Source organism: Leguminivora glycinivorella, chromosome 24, assembly GCF_023078275.1.
Source record: "Leguminivora glycinivorella isolate SPB_JAAS2020 chromosome 24, LegGlyc_1.1, whole genome shotgun sequence".
NCBI classification, from domain to species: domain Eukaryota; kingdom Metazoa; phylum Arthropoda; class Insecta; order Lepidoptera; family Tortricidae; genus Leguminivora; species Leguminivora glycinivorella.
Genome location: NC_062994.1, coordinates 11,517,607 through 11,524,826, shown reverse-complemented (window position 1 = coordinate 11,524,826; position 7,220 = coordinate 11,517,607). Strand labels below are relative to the sequence as shown.

Here is a 7,220-nt window from a genome sequence, read left to right as displayed (position 1 = left end):
CAGTAAAGGTTCTACACCTTCAACTTCAAAACAACTTGAAATATGACCCTTTTTTTTGGACCATCCGCCTGCCATATTTGAGACACGTGTTTAAAAACCGTCTTTTTCGCAAAAATTGTACTGTAATATGTTAAAAAAAGAGATATAAATGTAAATAAATGTATATTTAAGTCCCTGAATTACTTTTTTCTCCAATTTACTGTTTTTTTGCCTAAATAAAGTTACTTTAATAAATGGAAGTGGAAAATGTAGCCATCTGATATTTGATCGAGTCTAGCAAAATTCACATAAATGGAATGTATTTTTTTTCTATGGAATAATTTTAGCCGTTTCATAATGAATCCAGTGATATATGGTTTATGCACAACATCCCTACATTTTTTGAGTAATTATAATTTTTGTAACATAAGTAACATTCGCGATGACCACCCGTGAGGGCCCCGCCACTCAAGGGTAAACTTTTTCTGTCATTTTAGCGGTATCCTTGCCACTCAACAGCTTTTTATTTCAAGTCCGGCTCCCGGTTACCTGCCACTTTACGTGCGGTCGGCTCCCGGATTTCGCCACCTGAAGGGCTAAGGAGCCTAACTACATTTTTTTTTTATTGAATAGATGAGATATTTTTTTTCATACATAATAATTCAGCCCGCAATGTATTACGTCCACATCAATTAGCGTACCTACCTAAACGTCATTACGACATGACGTTTATGTCATGTCAAGTTAATATGGACGGCGTACATTGCTGCTTGGTCAGATTTAAAAAAATAATTACTCATAATTAACAACACTTTTTAATAAAATGATTATATTATATGATTTGTATGGTTAGATACTATAACTGGATACATTATTCGCCCGTATGGAATCCACACACTGTATAATATTATTCATCGAATAAAACATTTAATGAATAAAATACATGTTTCTGAGGGTTTTATAACCAACATTTTCAATAATCACATTCAATAACCTGTAATATTTGTCACCTTTTTTTTATACTACGTCAGTGGCAAACAAGCGTACGGCCCGCGTGATGGAAAGCGGTCACCGTAACCTATGGACGCCTGCAACTCAAATAGTGTCACGTGCGCGTTGCCACCCCATTAGAAACTTGTACATTCCCTTTTGCTGTATTAAATATTTTATATTAATTAGAATCAGAAAAAAAAACAAAAAAAAAAAAAAAAAAAAAAAAAAAAAAAAAAAAACAAAAAAAAAAGTAAGAAGTAGTGACCTTATTAGAAAACGTCTTAAATTTTGATTTAAAAACTCTCGTCAGAAATTGAACTTTTATATATTGTGAACGCAACAAATATCAGTAAGGTGCATGGGGTAATATTGAATTTCGAAAGTCACATAGAAACTACCATTATTGCCATCATATCAAGATTCCCCTTTCGAAATTAACCGAGCATTTCTGTGCTCCGAAATTACCCTACTGCACCTTACTGGATATGATATATGTAGGTATGTAAATTACATTTGACAATGTTAAAAGTGTTAATTGATATATCCAATCCATATCGTAATTAGAGCAAATATTTGAAGTGTCTTTGTTTGAATCGCGTTGTGCGTCTCGGATCGTTCTCAGAGTAACAGTAAAGTAAGTGAAGTAAAAGTTTCGTGACGCCATAAACGTTAAATAAAAGCTTTAAAAGTCTATAAATTTGTGTGAATTCGCGGATACAATTTGATCGCTTTCTTTAATAAAAAAAAAAAAAAATGAATGTATGAATGAATGAATGAATGAGTGAGTGAATGAATAAATAAATAAATAAATCTTATAGGACATTCTTACACAGATTGACTGAGGCCCACGGTAAGCTGAAGAAGGCTTGTGTTGTGGGTACTCAGGCAACGATATATATAATATATAAATACTTATATACATAGAAAACATCCATGACTCAGGAACAAATATCTGTGCTCATCACACAAATGAATGCCCTTACCGGGATTCGAACCCGGGACCGCGGCGCAGCAGGCAGGGTCACTACTGAAGATACAAGTTTTTTTAAAAGTAGTGACGATATGTACTTCCAGAAACGTATTTCAGTGCCAAAAGTAACATCAGCGCGCGTAGCCGAATGCATAAACGGTCACGAAACGAAACGCTTGTAGATATATATATATCTCTATCGCTCTTGCGTATTGGGGCATTTTCAGAATTTGGGACCCCCCAATTAGCATATGCTTTTAACAAAAATTAACTCACTGTCAGTTTTGTGACGATAATTAAGCACGAAATGTCTATAATTTTTTTTGTGTTATTAGATAAACTTTAAGTGATAATCTACATTCAGAATGTGAAAACAGTAAATTTCTAGACAGATTTTATGCTTAATTGTCGAAACAAGCGAGTTAACTTTTGTTAACAACTTACGCTAATTGGGGGTCTCAAATTCTGAAAATGCCCATTGGCGCAACAGAGCCAGACTACCTTTCGCGGCGTTTCGTTTTCGTTTCGCGAAGTAGAAATTCCATTCGGCTACGGGGCGATCTTTAAATCCTAAATGGATCTTGAAATTCATACATTTAGTAACATTATTTATTTAAATACAATTATTTGTGAAGACACAAAAAGAATTAAGTCCATAGGTTATGTTTTCATAACCTAACCACAAACATAAAATTTTGAAAAAAAACCCCGACCGCGACATAGTGGACCGATTTTCATGAAACATGGCTAAGAACACTCCCGACTAACTCAGCTTTCAGACAAAAACAACTCAATCTAAATCGATTAATCCGTTCGGGAGCTACGATGCTTACAAACAGACACATACACATACAGACAGATAAACAGACAGACAGACAGACAGACACGTCAAACTTATAACGGCCCGTCGTTTTTACGTTGGGGGTTAAAAATGGCAACCACTTTTTCGAGCCTTGTGGACATAATTCAGAGTAAAATATTATAGTACACTACGATACAAGTGCGTAAAAAAGGAAGTTTGAAACGAGTGGCGATAAATTAAAACACGACCGAAGGGAGTGTTTTAAATTGACACGAGTTACGAATTTCCTTTTCGCATGTGTATCGTACGACGTTTTTTAGTACAGATGGCCCTCCGAAGTTTCGACCTGACATATAATGAACTACTTCTCGCACTAGTGCGTAAAAAAACAACATCTGTACTGAAAAAATTTTTACGTTAACCCCTCTTAAAAGTGTTACTAAAATAAAAATTACACGTTTTTCCGCCATATTGTGTCAAAGTGTCATAACTCAGCTTCACACAGTTTTTACTATAATTGATATTGATGGTCTAGGTCGCTCTAGATTTAATCTAGGTTGCTGTGAAGCGATTTCCTGGGTTTTTACCAACAACAATGATCAATTGTTAGTTCTTCTTACCTAGTGTGTGATATACCTACTTTGTGCACCCTACTTTTGTATGATCGGTTATAAAAAGGTGCTTTTCTGACCGATGTTAGTTTAAATTATCTGTTAGGGGAGACCGGGTATGGAAGTCACACGGGTTGGTTGTCACAGCGGCCATAACTGACAATTTACTGACAAATAATATAGATTTTTAAGGCAGGTTCACACACTATTAATAAAGCTATTAGTTATACAATATTAAAAAAAATACCATTACTATGTTAAAAAACAATAATATACTTGTATACGGTTTTTTTAATCAAATAATTTTAATTTATGGTATTATAAAAGTGACATTTACGAAATCTGTAGTTGGTAGTTATCACTATTTACTGTTGGCAACACCACCGCCTCTCCACGCTGCACGCCGCATCGGGGATTCCCCAATAAAGTCCGACAACAACAACGTATAGGGTACAACCTGCAATTATTTTTTTCAGAAAATTGTACCTTACCCACCAACGTACAAGGTGCTATCTGCTACAAAAATAAATCGCAGATTTCGCCTTGTACGTTGTTGTCGTCGAAACGTTTACCTACATTACAATTCGCAAGGTATTTTTCATTTAAAATGATTTAAATAGGTATAGTTAATTACTTATTTCATTGATTATTCACAACTGAATTAGCTAGTGAAATATAATTTTATTGTATGCCATTTAATAATTCTACGAAGCAAAGTTATGCTTATTATACTATACCAATTCATCATTATAACAAGTTACATTATGCGCATTAACATTATACGTAATCTGTTATGTGAAATAATGATATACGTATTAAACGTTATGCGTAATAAACGTTATGCCAATTCATATTATGAGTATTAAGTTATGCGAATTAATATAGACCCCTCCGTGGCAGTATGTATTTCTCGCACAGTCTGATCAAAAACTGCAGATTTTAAGAGGACTTTCGTGTTAAAAATAGTGAAATCGCAACCGAGCGCTTGATCATACCGTGTGTGGTATCAAATTAAAGGGCTTTGCGAGCAGTTTATAAATATATATCACATTATAGGACTTTTTCTACTTGGTCTAACAAAATATGAGAAAATGTCCAAAAGTGGTAATAATTGTACCGGTGAAGGCTCGTTTTCAAAAAATTGGCAAAAATCAATAATAGCAATTTATAATCACTAAGGCATAACAGCAATTTAAGTAAACGTTGCAGATTAATTTAGTATAAAACTTACTTCGATGTGATGTAGATTTTCAAAGAAATTGTCACTTAATTTTAGGTAATTTCTGAAAAAAATTGAATTCGCCTTAGGCTAGTTTACTCTATTTCAAAAACTTAAAATAAAAATCTAGTCTGAAATGATTATGGTACAGGATATACGAATTATAAATTTACCCGTTTTAATATTCAAAACTGTCCAAATTTTACAAATAAGATCGACTGATTCAGCTCTATAGGTGCGTTTTTCTAAACGTGCATTAGAGAAAAATTCATAATTAATTTAATGAGTTAGTTTTCAAAAATCCAGTCTTATAAAAAATCAAGATAATAAGATGCTCTAACTGGAACTTGAATTAAATAAATCTATTGGATAACGGAAAGTGTAGTATTTCACCGACTAAAACTATCAATTTTACATTCTTTTGACGTTTTTTTTGAAAGCAGCCTTAATATTACTGCACGATCGATCCCAAATTGTGGTGGGAGACGGAGGTCATGCAAGATCCGACCCATTGACCACAGCAATAGGTGTAGCCCAAGGATCATCAGTGTCCAACATCCTCTTCTCTTTGCTGCTTAATGATTTACCTGAAGCCGTCCAAGCAGCCGACGTACTAATGTATGCAGATGACGTGGCCGGCATCGTCATTGCACCCAACTTTGATGCTCTGCAATCAAGCCTCAACGACGCAGCAAATCAATTGTTCAATTGGTTTGGATTGAATGGGTTAGCCCTCAACCTCACTAAAACCCACGTCCTCCACTTCCACGTAGGAGGCCGAACACCAAGACCATTGAGCGTTAAAGCTGGCGGTGTAAACTTGGAGCAGGTAACGTTCACCACTTTTTTGGGTTTCGTGATTGATCAAAAACTAACATGGGCCAACCATATCGATCTGTTGTGTAGCAAACTGGGTGGAGCATGCTTCGCACTAGGCCGTCTCGCGCGTGTCGTACCCCGAAATGTTGTGAGAGCGAGCTATTTTGCTACGATTCATTCGCTGTTGCAATACGGCACGGAAATATGGGGACGTGCGGCGGACTGGCAGCGCATTTTCAGGCTACAAAAGAGAGCCGTACGAGCAGTAGCGCAGGTGCCTCAAGACTCCTCAGCGAAACCTCACTTCAGAGAGTTAGGTATTCTCACTTTGCCATCCATACTTATATACCAGATAGCGATCTACGTTCACAGTAACCTCTCGGAGTACAAAACACGCGCAGACGCCGGCCGCCCTTTACGGAACCCAAGCAGCCTTCTTCCGGTACAAAGAAGACTCGCGCGGTCGAACAAGGTCACGCATGTAATGGGCCCAACTATTTATAATAAGCTGCCCGACACAGTCACCTCAGCTACTTCTCTCTCTGGCTTTAAGTCAAAACTGAAACGTTGGCTTCTTGAGCACACGTTCTATAGTTATGAAGAATTTTTAAATAGTTAGTAACCTAATAAAGTATATATTAACCCATTTACAGTTAATAACTAAATTGTATAATGTTTATTATGTGACATGTTATATTATAAATATAATAAAGAATATGAATATGAATATGAATATGAATATTTAAAGTCAACTTCGCTTCGCTTATTTTGACATTCATTGGTGTATCTATGTATAAACCTTCCATGAGACTCGTCATATTTTGAAATATTTTTTTTCCATGAACATTACCTAACTATTACCGTTTACCTAATAACAATTTTATATTTGTATTTTTATTTTTTTGTAATATTTTTTTGTTGTTGTAGGTATTTTGCGTATATTTTCATTTAAGTTGTTGTATGATCTTGTTTCCTCGGTGTAATAACATCACATAACGAATCTCTCCGCAGCGGTATGCGTTTCTCGCACAGTCTGATTACCCAAAAATTACCAAATTAATATACTTAATTTATATTTTGAGACACCTTCGCTTACTTATACATTTATTCCTGTATTTTAACTGTATAATTTCCATAATATATATTTTTTCTATTTCTTTTTTAAATATTTTAAAGTTATTGTTGTATATGTGTGTGTTTATTCCTATATTCTTGTATTTTTGCTTCCTCGGTGTAATAACATCACATAACGAATCTCTCCTTGGCGGTATGCGTTTCTCGCACGGTCTGATTGCCCAAAAATTACCGAATTAATATTTAATTTATATTTTGAGACACCTTCGCTTATTTATACATTTACTAGCTTTTACCCGCGGCTTCGCCCGCGTAATAAAAGTATTCTTATTGAAACGTTTACAAAAAATAAGATTTTCATTTGGATCCGTAGGTTTCTTTGTAGGTACAGATGTCCGCGATTATTTCGATTAAGGTAAAGCGGGGCAATTCTCGACTGGAGGGCCATTGTAACTGATCTATTTGCTGTACGGTCCGGTTTTGGCTGACTGTACCTTACACATATTACTATTGCTTTAAAATAAATTCTTGCAATGATTGTAGAATTGTTACAAAGCGACCACAGCGTAGGTAGTAGGTACGAATATGTATGTATTTTACCTATTTAAATATTTATACTGGGGAAACTTCATACAACCCACATAGCCAGTATCTCGACGCTATGGTCGGTAGGGTAGAAAGTACTTCCTTGCATTATCGCTTACAATTTTTTCCATTTTGCTTATACTTATTGCAAACGTAAACATATAAAAG

General features: G+C 35.2%; 1 protein-coding gene across 1 annotated transcript in view; it reads left to right on the top strand.

The window, feature by feature from the left end:
- LOC125238798 (serine protease filzig) overlaps positions 1–7,220 on the top strand; it is a 46,164-nt gene that overhangs the window by 16,784 nt on the left and 22,160 nt on the right. The gene's annotated exons all lie outside the window — the stretch shown is intronic.